Raw genomic sequence first — 17,076 nt, forward strand, 5'->3', positions numbered from 1 at the left:
ACGTGAGCCAAACAGGGCACATGGGTCATTTGTCCCTGTCGGAGGGCAGAGAGGAGGTTGGTGCCATTGTCGCAAACCACCATTCCTGCCTTAAGTTGGCGTGGCTTCAACCACCTCTGAACCTGCCCCTGCAGAGCTGACAGAACCTCTGCCCCAGTGTGGCTCCTGTCCCCCAAGCACACCAGCTCAAGCACCGCATGGCATCTTTTGGCCTGCGTACTTGCGTAGCCCCTTGAACGACTACGGAGCACCGCTGGTTCCGAGGAAGAGGCCATGGAGGAAGAAGAAGAGGAGGGGGTGGAGGAGAGAGGTGTGTCACAATCATTAGCATTTTGGAGGCGTGGTGGCGGAACAACCTCCAACACTACTGCACCTTGTCCTGCATCCTTCCCAGCTGCCAGCAGAGTCACCCAATGCGCCGTGAAACTTAGGTAACGTCCCTGTCCATGCCTGCTGGACCATGAGTCAGCGGTAATATGCACCTTACCGCTGACCGCCCTGTCCAGCGAGGCATGGACATTGCCTTCCACATGCTGGTAGAGAGCCGGAATCGCCTTCCGTGAGAAAAAGTGGCGTTTGGGTACCTGCCACTGAGGAACCGCACATTCCACAAACTCACGGAAGGGGGCAGAGTCTACCAACTGAAAAGGCAGCAGTTGAAGTGCTAGCAATTTTGCCAAGCTAGCATTCAACCGTTGGGCATGTGGATGGCTGGGAGCAAACTTCTTTCGGCGGTGCAGCAGCTGGGGCAGGGAAATTTGCCTGGTACAATCTGACGTCGGTGTACCAAAATCAGATTGCCCACAAGTACGTGGCTGTGACACACCTAATTCTACACCTTCATTACTCTCATTGCAGGTCTCAGAGAGGACTGAAGGTCTAGTGGGGTTGGAAATCTCAGCTGATGAGGAGCAAGCAGAGGTCCTCTTTGTTCTTTGGTGTGGGTCTTTTAGATACGCTTGCCAACGAACTGCATGGCAGGTCAACATATGTCTGGTCAAGCATGTGGTACCCAAGCGGGAGATGTTTTGGCCACGCGAGATACGCTTGAGACATATGTTGCAAATAGCAGCGGTGCGATCTGATGCACTCGTCTCAAAAAAGGCCCACACCAAAGAACTTTTTGAATAACGCGCAGAGACTGCAGCGCCCTTCACATGTGGAGCTTTGGGGTGTGATGCAGTCAATGTGCTGCCCTTAGGCTGGCCCCTGGAGGGCATCCTGCCTCGTTGGTGATGTGCCACCTCCTCCTCCTCCTCCTCTCTCCTATCAGGCACCCACGTTGAGTCAGTGACCTCATCATCCCCTCCCTCCTCATCACTGGAGCAAACCTGGCAGTATGCTGCAGCAGGGGGAGCATGACTGCCAGATTGCTGTCCTTCTTGGGCACCCCCTCTGTCCGTGCTCGTGTTACTGCCTTCATCCAGCTCAGTATCATCATCAGAGCCTTCCAAACGCTGGGCATCCTCCTGGAGCATGTACCCAACACTGTGGTCAAACAGTTCGAGGGACTCCTCAGGAGGACATGGTGGGGCTAGGGAAGGAGTCACTGATGACATTGAGCCGAGGGAAGAGGCCGCTGCTTTGCCAGACAAAGTACCCTGGGCATGGGTGAGAGAGGATGAGGAGGATGAGGACGGCTTGGTCATCCACTCGACCAAGTCTTCCGCATGTTGCGGCTCAACATGGCCAGCTGCCGAAAAAAAGGCCAAGCGTGTCCCATGGCCACGTGCTGATGAGGATGCACCGTCTCCACGACCAGCACTAGACACAGAGCCTGCTTGCCCTCTCTTATTGGCTTGTGACTGTCTGCCTCTCCTTCTTGGCCTTCCAGACATACTAATGGCCTGTAGCTGCACTAAGCTGGGATATATATATATATATATATATATATATATATATATATATATATATATGTACTGATACTGCAGCTAGCAAAATCAACTGCCTGCCTGTAGTATGAGAACACCACCAACCTTCTACAGGTAGCTTTAGCTGAACACTGTGAGGTGGACGCACCCCACTAACTTGTAGGTTTAGCAGAACACTGTGAGCAGGACGCACTGCACTAACTGTAAATAGTCTAGCTGCCTGACTGTGGTACTAATAGGATCAAAAGAACACCAGCAATTTTCTTCAGGTAGCTGTATTTACTGTAACAAGACAAGCCTGCCTGTCAGTAAGAAGATAACAGAAACGGATCTAGCTGAACACTGTGAGCAGGACGCACCCCACTAGCTTGTAGGTTTAGCTGAACACTGTGAGGTGGACGCACCCCACTAACTTGTAGGTTTAGCTGAACACTGTGAGCAGGACGCACCCCACTAACTTGTAGGTTTAGCAGAACACTGTGAGCAGGACGCACTGCACTAACTGTAAATAGTCTAGCTGTCTGACTGTGGTACTAATAGGATCAAAAGAACATCAGTAATTTTCTTTAAAATACTGTAACAAGACAAGCCTGCCTGTCAGTAAGAAGATAACAGGAACGGATCTAGCTGAACACTGTGAGCAGGATGCACCCCACTAGCTTGTAGGTTTAGCTGAACACTGTGAGCAGGACGCACCCCACTAACTTGTAGGTTTAGCAGAACACTGTGAGCAGGACGCACTGCACTAACTGTAAATAGTCTAGCTGCCTGACTGTGGTACTAATAGGATCAAAAGAACACCAGCAATTTTCTTCAGGTAGCTGTATTTACTGTAACAAGACAAGCCTGCCTGTCAGTAAGAAGATAACAGGAACGGATCTAGCTGAACACTGTGAGCAGGACGCACCCCACTAGCTTGTAGGTTTAGCTGAACACTGTGAGGTGGACGCACCCCACTAACTTGTAGGTTTAGCTGAACACTGTGAGCAGGACGCACCCCACTAACTTGTAGGTTTAGCAGAACACTGTGAGCAGGACGCACTGCACTAACTGTAAATAGTCTAGCTGCCTGACTGTGGTACTAATAGAATCAAAAGAACACCAGCAATTTTCTTCAGGTAGCTGTATTTACTGTAACAAGACAAGCCTGCCTGTCAGTAAGAAGATAACAGAAACGGATATAGCTGAACACTGTGAGCAGGACGCACCCCACTAGCTTGTAGGTTTAGCTGAACACTATGAGGTGGACGCACCCCACTAACTTGTAGGTTTAGCTGAACACTGTGAGCAGGACGCACCCCACTAACTTGTAGGTTTAGCAGAACACTGTGAGCAGGACGCACTGCACTAACTGTAAATAGTCTAGCTGCCTGACTGTGGTACTAATAGGATCAAAAGAACACCAGCAATTTTCTTCAGGTAGCTGTATTTACTGTAACAAGACAAGCCTGCCTGTCAGTAAGAAGATAACAGAAACGGATCTAGCTGAACACTGTGAGCAGGACGCACCCCACTAGCTTGTAGGTTTAGCTGAACACTGTGAGGTGGACGCACCCCACTAACTTGTAGGTTTAGCTGAACACTGTGAGCAGGACGCACCCCACTTACTTGTAGGTTTAGCAGAACACTGTGGGCAGGACGCACTGCACTAACTGTAAATAGTCTAGCTGCCTGACTGTGGTACTAATAGGATCAAAAGAACACCAGTAATTTTCTTTAAAATACTGTAACAAGACAAGCCTGCCTGTCAGTAAGAAGATAACAGGAACGGATCTAGCTGAACACTGTGAGCAGGACGCACTGCACTAAATGTAAATAGTCTAGCTGCCTGACTGTGGTACTAATAGGATCAAAAGAACACCAGTAATTTTCTTCAAAATACTGTAACAAGACAAGCCTGCCTGTCAGTAGGAATATAACAGGAACGGATCTAGCTGAACACTGTGAGCAGGACGCACTGCACTAAATGTAAATAGTCTAGAAGATAACAGGAACGGATCTAGCTAAACTGAATACAGTGTATATATATATATATATATGCAACACCTGGGATGCATATATATACACAATACACTTTAAGTGCAGCTAACTGACTGACTGTCCTGCCTAATCTAGCTAACTCAAATGAAATGACACTGTCTCTCTCTCTCTCTAAGCACACCGGAACACACTGCACAGGGCCGCCGTGCAGGCGGCCTTATATAGTGTGGGGCGTGTACTAAATCCCCTGAGCCATAATTGGCCAAAGCCTCCTTGGCTTTGGCCAATTATGGCTCTCTGTTAAGGCGGCGCTGTGATTGGCCAAGCATGCGGGTCATAGTGCATGCTTGGCCAATCATCAGCAAGCAATGCACTGCGATGCCGCAGTGAATTATGGGCCGTGACGCGCCACACGAATTTGGCGCGAATGGCCCATATCATTCGCAATTCGGCGAACGATCGAACAGCCGATGTTCGAGTCGAACATGGGTTCGACTCGAACACGAAGCTCATCCCTAGTAACAGGTCCACAATTCACCAAAGACAGCCCATGTAGGTGGAAGAAGGAGAAAAAGATGTAAAAATGTATCCTGGCAGACAGTGAATCCGGAGGACACTAAGGATGGACACTAAGAACTCCGCCATACAATATTAAACGTTTTAAAAGCTGGCATATAAAAAAGCGAACACCCGTACAAACATGGGGCTAACAGCGTGATGGCGTACAATGTGTAGCCACGCCCTACATGTTTCGTCATAAATGACGTCTTCAAAGGGTGTTCGCTTTTTATATAGTAGAAGACATGGTAGAAGACAATAGTAGAAGACATGGGCTTTACGTTTTCTGCTATATCTGGAAAGAGGAGTGGTGCACCCGATTCTAGATCACATAGGGAAGAGAATTCCGTAAGACCTTTTTGTTTCCATAGTGAAAAGATTTTGTGTTCCATCCCTGAGGGGAACATACCGTAGGGTTGCCTTGTATTGTGAGTGCCTGCAGATAAAAGGGGAGAGGTTCAATCTCTTTCGTATCTTACTCCAGGCTATGACCGTGTACCACAGGAGAAGATTGTGTTGCAGGTCTGCGCGGAAGGATTTCCATTTGCAGTGCAGTAGAGCCACCAAAGATTATGGGTGTGTCATAGCTGATTCCATAGGGTAGTTAGAGTAAATCCTTTGAAATCCAGTCCAGACCTATTCAAAGTAGACAGGCTAGAATATAAACCCTGATATTTGGGAGACTGATACCCCCTTCTCTTCTGGGGTGATAGAGTTTTATTATTGCTATGCGTGGTCGCCTTTTCCGCCAAATTTGGTGATATCTCTATTTAACAACTGGATATCTTTGTGTCTTAGAAGTAGTGGTATAGTTTGGAGGGGATATAGTAGGCGGGCAAAGCTGACAATTTTGAATAAATGGCATCTCCCCAAAAGCAAAAGAGGCAGATCCATCCAGTTTTCCAATTATTGAAACATTTTATTTAATAAAGGGGGATAGTTTAGTGTGTATAAGGTAGATGGGATTTTGCCTATTTTGCTATCCAAGTAGGTTATCTGTGATTTGGCCAATGGCTATGATAAAAGGAAAGTGAGATGTCCAGGGGGGGTTCGGTGATGAGCCTAGTGGGAGAATTTCACTTTTATTATGATTGATGCAAAGGCCGGAACATACATAGTCTAAACTCATCAAAGGTTTGTTTTATGGTGATCATGTCAAGAGTGGGGTTAGCTGAGAATATAAGCACATCATCAGCGAATAGCACTGTGCGCAATTCTAATTTTCCCCTATATGTATCCTGTGTAATGGGACCTGTTCCATTAGATATCTGGAGAGGGGTTCTAGCGTTAGGTTAAAGAGCAACGGTGAGAGGGGGCACCCCTGTCTCGTTCCTTTATAGAGACAGAATTCTTCAGTGATGAGACCTGCCACCACCAATATGGCTGCAGGGAAGGTATACATTGAACTGATGAGGTGACCAGTAAGAGACCAGTAAATCCCATTTTAGTTAGGACCATCAAAAGTCAGTCAAAAAATTACATTATCAAATGCTTTTTCAGCGTCCAGAGTGATGATGGCAAAGTCTTCCCCTGGGTTAATTTTGGCATGTTCCAAAACCATCATGACTTTCCTAATATTTAGTGTGGCTGTTCTGCCTTTGACAAAGCCTGATTGAGCGGGATGTATCAGGGAGGGTATTATATTTGTAAGTCTGGTGGCCACAATTTTTGAAAGAATTTTGATATCTAGATTCAAGAGTGATATAGGCCTGTAGGATTCCGGCTCAAGGGGATCTTTTCCTTTTTTTGAGAGTAGCTTATTGATGGCTATATGCCATTATAAACACTTAACAGGGTAGGCTCAATTGTTTCGCAAAGGGTTTTGTAAAATTCCCCTTTGAACCCATTGTGACCGGGGACTTTGTTAGGAGCTAGGAGACTCGTAGTTTTGGAGATTTCAGATGTAGATATAGAAGCATTTAGGGTTTCGAGTTGAGAGGGGGTGACTGACAGTAGATGTAATTTATCAAGGAATTTTTGAGCGATACTCTTTTGAATATAGGGTCAGGAGCATATAGGGAGGAATACAATTTTAACCTAACTTCATTGACCTCCTTTGGCATGGTTTTAATGGTGCTGGAGCCATCTCATAAAGAGTTAATATCTGTGGTACGATTTGGGCCTTTGCAGAGCCTCGCTAGAAGCTTACCCGCTTTGTTACCGTATTTATGTAGCGTGGCATTCATATGTGCGCATTTGGTCAGCTCTAGGGTGTCTCCCCATGTATCAAAAGCATGCTTGGCTGCCTGCCATTCAGCTTTATTCTCAAGAGAGACTTGGGCAGAAAGGGCACGTTGAGCAAGGTTTAGACGGGAACTTGCTTCCCTGCAGCTAGCCAGGGCATGTTTCTTATAGAAGGCAGCATATGAGATAACCCTGCCCCAGAGATAGGCCTTTCCTTCTTCCCAGTATAGGTTGGGGGTTGTCTGCATGGGTCAAGTTGTTTGATGAAAATTCTTTCCATGCCGAGTCAATATATGTTTCAAAGTGGGTGTTGTGTAGGTATGATGAAAAATACCCTTTTTAGTGCATTGCATTGCACTGCATGCAGAGGCAGTGCTGTAGTACTAGCAAGATATCCTCTGCAGCACTGCTTCTGCCTATTTGACAGCGACTGTTTAGAGCCAAGGGAAGGCTCCTCCATGGCTCTGGTCACATGACATATACAAGGGGAGGAATTCCCTGACTCTGACCTACTTGCATCTATAAGTAAATCTGCACTAAAAGGGAGCCTGTTCTGGAAGGGTCTATATTGGGACTACCTGTACTGGGGGGCTGCCTGTACTAGGAGTGTGTCTGTACTGGGGGGTGTTTGTACTGGGGGGGGGACTGTACTAGGGTTGCCACCTTTTCTTCAAGCCAAACCTGAACACTTCAGCAGCGCATATCAATTTTTTTTGTAGTATACATTATAGGATTGCAAAAGACCTGGGACATCTTTGGGTGGCCCTAGGTGAGCAGCAATGCGGTGCACCAACTGTGGGTGTGGCCAAATTGTATTAACAGTGGGAGGGGCCTAAATGGGCACGGCTCCACAAACTTGCCTAGCTTGGGCACTCAGGCCAATTGTCTTGCATTTATGCAGGGTGCCCAGGGTTCCAGATGCCAGATCCCCTCTGTGACAGCTGGCCTCTCTTCAGTTTGGGGGGTAAGAGGATATGTGCTAGGGGGCACTTTAGAAGGGGAGAGGACTTGCACCAGCAGGGGGGTTGGATATGTGCATGGAGGGCGCTTTGGGAGGGGAAAGGACTTGTTCTGGTAGGGAGGTGGGTGGGTCAATTATGTGCTGGGGGGGCACTTTGGGTGGGGAGAGCACTTCTGCTGGCAGGGAGGTAGGGAGGTCCATTATGTGCTGAGGGGCACTTTGGGAGGGGAGAGGACTTGTGCTAGCAGGGAGGTGAGGGGGTCCGTTATGTTACATAGTTACATAGTAGGTGAGGTTGAAAAAAGACACAAGTCCATCAAGTCCAACCTATGTGTGCGATTATATGTCAATATTACATTGTATATCCCTGTATGTTGCAATCATTCAGGTGCCTATCTAATAGTTTTTTTAAACTATCGATGCCCCCCGCTGAGACCACCGCTTGTGGAAGGGAGTTCTACATCCTTGCTGCTCCTACAGTAAAGAACTCTCTACGTAGTTTAAAGGATCACTAAAGATATATATTTTTTTTTCAAATAACAAACATGTTATACTTACTTCCACTGTGCAGCTCGTTTTGCACAGAGTGGCCCCGAACCTGGTCTTCTGGGGTCCCTCAGCAGCTGTCTCGGCTCCCCCCCGCAAGGACTCAACACCTTCATGCGAGCTCCCTCGCATGGTGTTGAGTGCTTGTGGGAGCGCTCCCGTGATACAGCTGGCGGCCATAGCCGCTCAATGTATCACTCGGCCCCGCCCCCCGGCGCACCACGTCATTGGATGTGATTGACAGCAGCGCGAGCCAATGGCTGCGCTACTTTAAATTCATCCACTGTAACCAATCAACGGCCAGGCTGAGCGGGGAAGAGGATGTTGGGGCAAGCGCAGGACTTTCAAGGGGTCAGGTAAGTAAAATGGGGGGCTGGGGGGACCAGTATTGTCGGATGTTTTTTCACTTTAATGCATAGAATGCATTAAGGTGAAAAAACTTTTACCTTTACAACCCCTTTAAGGTTAAATCTCTTTTCTTCTAATTTTAATGAGTGGTCACGTGTCTTGTTAAACTCCCTTCCGCCAAAAAGTTTTATCCCAATTGTGGGGTCACCAGTATGGTATTTGTAAATTGAAATCAAATTCCCCTCTCAAGTGTCTCTTCTCCAGAGAGAATAAGTTCAGTGCTCGCAACCTTTCTTCATAACTAATGTCCTCCAGGCCCTTTATTAGCTTTGTTGCCCTTCTTTGCAGTCGTTCCATTTCCAGTACATCCTTCCTGAGGACTGGTGCCCAGAACTGGACAACATACTCCAGCTGAGGCCGGACCAGAGTCTTATAGAGTGTAGCTGTACGTCGGTTCACCTCTTGGCCACTAGGGGCGCAACGCTGAAGCCGATGCGCGTGCCGCCGGGCACCCGCAATCGCTCCACACAGAGACAGAAAGGAGATCTGTCAATGTAAACAGAGAGATCTCCATGCTGTCGGGGGTAAGGAGAGCAATCTGTTGTTCATACTAAGTATGAACAATGATTGCTCTCCTCACCCAGGCAGTCCCATCCCCCCTACAGTTAGAATCACTCCCTATTTAACACAGTTAACCCCTTGATCGCCCCTTCTGTTAACCCCTTCTCTGCCAGTGACATTTACACAGTAATACTGTGCATTTTTATAGCACTGATCGCTGTATAAATGCCAGTGGTCCCAAAAATGTGTCAAAAGTGTCCGATCTGTCCTCCATAATGTTGCAGTCCCAATAAAAATCGCTGATCGCCGCCATTACTAGTAAAAAAAAATAATAATAATAAAATTGCCAAAAATCTTTCCCATATTTTGTAGACGATATATTTTTTGCGCAAACCAATCAATATACGCTTATTGTGATTTTTATTACCAAAATTATGTAGAAGAATACATATCGGCCTAATCTGAGGAAAAAATTAGCTTTTTCTACAAAAAATTGGGGCTATTAATTATAGCAAAATGTACAAAATATTGTGTTTTTTTCAAAATTGTCAGTCTTTTTTTGTTATAGCACAAAAAAAACTGCAGAGATGATCAAATACCACCAAAAGAAAGCTCTACTTGTGCGAAAAAAAGGACGTCAATTTTGTTTGAGTACAATGTCGCACGGCCGCGCAATTGTCAATTAAAGCGACGCAGTGTTGTATCGCAAAAAATGGCCTGGTCATTGAGCAGCCAAATATTCCGGGGCTGAAGTGGTTAAACCTCATTTGCCATGTAGTTGCCCACCCCTTTGTTCAGATCTTCTTGCAAGGTTTCCACATCCTGCAGAGAAGTTATTGCCCTGCTTAGCTTAGTATTGTCCGCAAATACAGAGATTGAACTGTTTACCCCATCCTCCAAGTCGTTTATGAACAAATTATATAGGATTGGTCCCAGCACAGAACTCTGTGGGACCCCACTACCCACCCCTGACCATTCTGAGTATTCTCCATTTATCTCCACCCTCTGAACTGGCCCTTTTAGCCAGTTTTCAATCCATGTACTCACCCTATGGTCCATGCCAACGGACCTTATTTTGTACAGTAAACGTTTATGGGGAACTGTGTCAATTGCTTTTGCAAAATCCAGATACACCACGTCTACGGGCCTTCCTTTATCTATATGGCTACTCATCTCCTCATAGAAGGTTAATAGATTGGTTTGGAAAGAACGATTCTTCATGAATTCATGCTGATTACGGCTAATGATACAGTTTTCATTACTAAAATTTTGTATATAGTCCCTTATCATCCCCTCCAAGAGTTTGCATACTATTGATGTTAGGCTAACTGGTCTGTAATTCCCAGGGAGGTATTTTGGGCCCTTTTTAAATATTGGTGCTACATTGGCTTTTCTCCAATCCACTGGTACCATTCCAGTCAGTAGACTGTCAGTAAAAATAATGAACAATGGTCTGGCAATTACTTGACTGAGTTCCCTAAGTACCCTCGGGTGCAAGCCATCCGGTCCGGTGATTTATTAATGTTCAGTTTCCCAAGTCTGATTCTAATACTGTCCTCTGTTAGCCATGAGGGTGCCTCCTGTGATGTGTCACGAGGATAAACACTGCAGTTTTGGTTACTGAAGCCCCCCGATTCGCTCGTGAAGACTGAGGAGAAGAATAAATTCAATACCATTGCCATCTCCCCATCCTTTGTAACCAGATGTCCATCTTCATTCTTTATGGGGCCAATATGGTCTGTCCTCCCTTTTTTACTGTCTACATACTTAAAAAATTTCTTGGGATTTTATTTGCTCTCCTCCACTATGTGTCTTTTTCGTGTTCTATCTTAGCTGCCCTAATTGCACCCTTACATTTCTTGTTGCATTCTTTATAAAGTTTGAATGCTGATGATGATCCCTCAACCTTTTATTTGAAGGCCTTCTCTTTTGCTTTTATATGCATTTTTACATTGGCGTTAAGCCTCCAGGACTTTTGTGGGATGGGATGCACTTCCTAATGCCCCTATTTAATATGCTCTTAATGCAAACCCATCTCTCTTCCTTTTTCTTTGTTCCTAAGATTTTATCCCAATTTATATATTCTATCAAGGTTCATAGGGAAATTGGCTCTTTTGAAATTCAGTGTCCTAAAATTTCCCTTATGTTTCCTGATTGTGTGATTTATACTGAAGCCAATTGACCTGTGATCGCTGTTTCCTAAATTGCCCCGTATTTGCCACATCCGTGATCAGGTTTGTATTATTGGTAATCAGTAGATCTAGTAACGCTTTATTTCTAGTTGGTGCTGGGGCAATTTGAGAGGGGAAAGGACTTGTGCTTATACAAAGGTAGGGGGTCTGTTATGTGCTGGGGGCATACCTCCCAAAGTGCCCCAGCACATATCCTGCTACCCCCACATACACTGAGGAGGTTTGGACTGAGGAGGTCTGCATTGCATGCCAGATATGCTAGGTGCACCACTGGTTGGTGCCTGTTTCAGGTTGTGACTGCTTTCTGTCTCCCAAATGGGTGTACACTTTTTGTCCTTAACCGCTTCAGATCTGCGCTATTGCCAAATGACAGCAACAGCGCGGACCTACATTGCCGGGACTACGTCTATTGATGTCGTCCCGTGCACGAGCGGCCTGCGCGCCCCCTGCAGGGCACGCGCCGCGCGCTCGGTGATCAGCGAGTCTATGAGACTCGCCTGATCACAGATCAGAGTAAGGGGTCAGTCCCGACCCCTTACCACATGATCAGCTGTCAGCCAATGACAGCTGATCATGTGATGTAAAAAGAGCCAGTAATCGGCTATTTTTTCTCCTCTCGCTGACAGCGTGAGGAGGAAAAAAAAAGCCGATCACAGGCGGCCGTGAGAGGAACATCAGTCACAATCACAGCGATCATCTGCCCCCTGCCAGTGACACCTAGCAATAGACAGCAGTGCCGCCTACCAGTGCCCACCAGTGTCACCCATCAGTGCCCACAGTGCCATCCATCAGTGCCCACAGTGCCACCCATCAGTGCCCACAGTGCCACCCATCAGTGCCAACCATCAGCACCCACAGTGCCACCCATCACCGCCCACATCAGTGCCACAACAGTGCTGCACATCAGTGCCACCTATCAGTGTCACCTACCAGTGCCCATAAGTGCCCATCAGTGCCGCCCATCAGTGCCCATCAGTGCCACCCATCAGTGCCCCCCATCAGTGCCGCCCATCAGTGCCCCCCATCAGTGGTACCTATCAGTGCTCATCAGTGCCACCTATCCGTGCCACCCATCTGTGCCACCCATCAGTGCCACCCATCAGCGCCCATCAGTGGCCATCAGTGCCACCTTATCTGTGCCCATCAGTACTGCCTTATCTGTCCCCATCAGTGCTGCCTTAACTGTGCCTATCAGTGCCGCCTTAACTGTGCCTATCCGTGCCCATCAGTGCAGCCTATCAGTGCCCACCAGTGCCGCCTCATCAGCGCATATCAATGAAGGAGAAAAATTACCTGTTTGCAAAATTTTATAACAAACTATGAAACATTATTTTTTTTTTTCTAAATTTTCCATCTTTTTTTGTTTGTTTACCAAAAAAAAAACATCCCAGCGGTGATTAAATATCACCAAAAGAAAGCTCTATTTGTGGGGAAAAAATGATAAAAATTTCATTTGGGTACAGTGTTGTATGACCGCGCAATTGTCATTCAAAGTGTGACAGCGCTGAAAGCTGAAAATTGGTCTGGGCAGGAGGGGGGTTTAAGTACCCAGTAAGCAAGTGGGTTAAGACACCACAGAAGTAGGTGTAAATCTTCCCAAAAGTGAGGAGGAATCCCACCTGTAATGGTTGGGAAGATTAAGGTTTATAACTTCTATTGGGTATCCATGCTCTGGAGATCTAACAGCACTACTTGTACTAGGTACCACAGAAGAACAGGAGTACATAGAACATTTTATTTCAGTGAAGACTGTAAGACATCACATTTCTCCTAATTTTGGGAACATTTCTTTTTCCTTTGATGTCACTGGGGACAATGAAAATGCATATCAATTGCATATAAATGAGCTTACATGTCTAAAAGACACTGTACCTTTCACAAAAAGTTATGAAATGGCTCTAATGCTTTGTGATCCACCAGTATGCAGTCCCACAATTGTAATTTGTTTACGCCTCAGATAGTGACTTTCTAAAGTGGAACTATGGTCAAAATAAAAAAAAATAATAATGTAGCCAACCTAAGACAGGACGTGTGTTACTGCATAGCTTACCAGGTAAAAATAAATTTTAAAAAAAGGCCTAAAAAAGGAAAACTAAATACGCTACCCATCTAAGGATTGGTAAGCTGCAATATCATAACTTTTTTTTTGTGGTTAGATACACTTTAAGCCCAGTATATGCAGCCAATTGTGCCCAGTTTATGCATTCACTGTGCCCACCGACCCCTCCACTCATGGGGCTCACAGCTCTTGCAGCACCCCGAACCCCCCCGCACACAGCTCTGACAGACCCCCCGGCACTTACCACAGGCAGACAGCAGCTCCTCTCCAAGACAGTTCACCAGAGCGGCAGCGACCTCCGCTCCAGCGTGTGTGTCCTCCGCTCCTGATCCTAAGTGCCAAGCATCCAATAGGGAGGTCTGGCACATTGGCCAATCAGGAAACAGGTCTGACGCCCTGCCTTCTGATTGGCAGGAGGGAGGTTAGTGTGAACATAGGGAAAATTAATTTGCTATTGTTGCATAATTGGGTGGGATCAGGGCGCACTCTCTGCGCCCCGAGCCCACCCTATTTTGAACCCTCTTAGAGCCTCTGGCTCTAATCAGGGGCTTCAAAATGTACCACCCCCTCCCATCCCACCAAAAGGAATCCATGCGTCCGGCGTCCTGAAAGGGGCCAGGGGGAAATGGATGAGGGGGCGGCACCCGTGCGCCCACAATTCACAGGCCGCCACTGGTTCAGATGGTGTCAAGCGTGTGTGGCGGCAACCAGGTGAGGAGTACAAAGACAAGTGTGGCTTGCCTTGAGTCAAGTATGATGGTGGGAGTGTCATGGTCTGGGGCTGCATGAGTGCTGCCAGCACTGTGGAGCTACAGTTCATTGAGGGAACCATGAATGTCAACATGTACTGTAACACACTGAAGCAGAGCAAGATCCTCTCCCTTTGGAGACTGGGCTGCAGAGCAGTATTCCAACATGATAAGGACTCCAAACACACCTCCAAGACGATCATTGCCTTGCTAAAGAAGCTGAGGGTAAAGGTGATGGACTGGCCAAGCATGAATCCAGACCTAAACCCTATTGAGCATTTGTGGGGCATCCTCAAACAGAAGGTGGAGGAGCGCAAGGTCTCTAACATCCACCAGCTCTGTGATGTCGTCATGGAAGAGTGGAAGAGGAGTCCAGTAACAACCTGTGAAGCTCTGGTGAACTCCATGCCCAAGAGGGTTAAGGCAGTGCCACAAAATATTGTCACTTTGGACCCAATTTGGACATTTTCACTTACGGGTGTACTCACTTTTGTTGCCAGCGGTTTAGACATGGATGGCTGTGTGTTGAGTTATTTTGAGGGGACAGCAAATTTACAATGTTATACAAGCTGTACACTCACTACTTTACATTGTAGCAAAGTGTTTTCAGTGTCACATGAAAAGATATAATAAAATATTTACAAAAATGTGAGGGGTGTTATTACTTTTATGAGATACTGTATATATACAGTTGTGCTCATAAGTTTACATACCCTGACAGAATTTATGATTTCTTGGTCATTTTTTAGAGAATATGAATGATAACACAAAAACTTTTCTTTCACTCATGGTTAGTGTTTTGCTGAAGCCATTTATTATCAATCAACTGTGTTTACTCGTTTTAAATCATAATCACAACAGAAACTACTCAAATGACCCTGATCAAAAGTTTACATACCCTGGTGATTTTGGCCTGATAACATGCACACAAGTTGACACAAAGGGGTTTGAATGTCTATTAAAGGTAACCATCCTCACCTGTGATCTGTTTGCTTGTAATTAGTGTGTGTGTATAAAAGGTCAATAAGTTTCTGGACTCCTGACAGACCCTTACATCTTTCATCCAGTGCTGCACTGATATTTTCTGGATTCTGAGTCATGGGGAAAGCAAGAGGGTTGTCAAAGGATCTGCAGGAAAAAGTAGTTGAACTGTATAAAACAGGAAAGGGATTTAAAAAGATATCCAAGGAATTGAGAATGCCAATCAGCAGTGTTCAAACTCTAATCAAGAAGTGGAAAATGAGGGGTTCTGTTGAAACCAAGCCACGGTCAGGTAGACCAACTAGAATTTCAGCCACAACTGGCAGGAAAATTGTTTGGAATGCAAAGAAAAACCCACAAATAACTTCAGGTGAAATACAGGACTCTCTGAAAACATGTGGTGTGGCTGTTTCAAGGTGCACAATAAGGAGGCACTTGAAGAAAGATGGGCTGCATGGTCAAGTCGCCAGAAGAAAGCCATTACTATGCAAATACTACAAAGTATCCTGCTTATAATAGTGAAAGAAACATTTTTGTGTTATCATTCATATTCTCTGAAAAATGGCCAAGAAATCATAAATTCTGCCAGGGTATGTAAATTTATGAACTGTATGGGGTTTTTTTTTTCTTTTTTTTTTTCTTTTGCTTTTTCTTTAGGCCTCATTCACACCTGAACGTTTTGTAGCTGGAACCTCTAAGCTAAGCAAAATCTCAAAAATGGCCGCTGTTTACATCTGAGTGTTTTGTCAAAGAAAAAAAGAAACCCTTTTATATATGTGTATATATATATATATATATATATATATATATATATATATAATATATATAATCTCACAAAAGTGAGTACACCCCTCAGATTTTTGTAAATGTTTTATTATATATTTTCATGTGACAACACTAAAGAAATTATACTTTGCTACAATGTAAAGTAGCGAGTGAACATATAATAGTGTAAACTTGCTGTCGCCTCAAAATAACTCAACACACAGCCATTAATGTCTAAACCGCTGGCAACAAAAGTGAATACACCCCTAAGTGAAAATGTCCAAATTGGGCCCAATTAGCCATTTTCCCTCCCCGGTGTCATGTGACTCATTAGTGTTGCAAGGTCTCAGGTGTGAATAAGGAGCAGGTGTGTTAAATTTGGTGTTATCGCTGTCACTCTCTCATACTGGTCACTGGAATTTCAACATGGCACCTCAAGAACTGAATCTGGAAAAAAGAATTGTTGCTCTACGTAAAGATAGCCTAGGCTATAATGAGATTGCCAAGACCCCAAAACTAACCTGCAGCATGGGGGCCAAGACCATACAGCAGTTTAATGGGACAGTTTCCACTCAGAACAGGCCTTACCATGGTCGACAAAGAAGTTGAGTGCACAAGCTCAACATCATATCCAGAGGTTGTCTTTGGGAAATAGACATATGAGTGCTGCCAGCATTGCTGCAGAGGTTGAAGCGGTGGGGGGTCAGCCTGTCAGTGCTCAGACTATACACCGTACACTGCATCAAATTGGTCTGCATGGCTGTCACCCCAGAAGGAAGCCTCTTCTAAAGATGATGCACTAGAAAGCCTGCAAACAACTTGCTTAAGACAAGCAGACTAAGGACACGGATTACTGGAACCATGTCCTGTGGGCTGATGAAACCAAGATAAACTTATTTGGTTCAGATGGTGTCAAGCGTGTGTGGCGGCAACCAGGTGAGGACTTCAAGGGCAAGTGTGTTCTGCCTATAGTCAAGCATGTTGGTGGGAGTGTTATGGTCTGGGGTTGCATGAGTGCTGCCGGTACTGGGGAGCTATAGTTCATTGTGGGAACCATGAATGCCAACATGTACTGTGACATACTGAAGCAAAGCATGATCTCCTCCCTTTGGAGACTGGGCCGCAGGGCAGTATTCCAACATTATAACTACCCCAAACACACCTCCAAGACGACCACTGCCTTGCTAAAGAAGGTGAGGGTAAAATGGTGGTGGCTAGATGGTACAATTAGATACAGCACCTCATCCCAAAAATAATTAGGTAGCTAGTAGATAAAGGGACAGGGGATTATAGCGGTGCTAGGGTCATATAAGGCAAAAAG

This window comes from Aquarana catesbeiana, linkage group LG07 (assembly GCF_042186555.1).
Source record: "Aquarana catesbeiana isolate 2022-GZ linkage group LG07, ASM4218655v1, whole genome shotgun sequence".
NCBI lineage: Eukaryota > Metazoa > Chordata > Amphibia > Anura > Ranidae > Aquarana > Aquarana catesbeiana.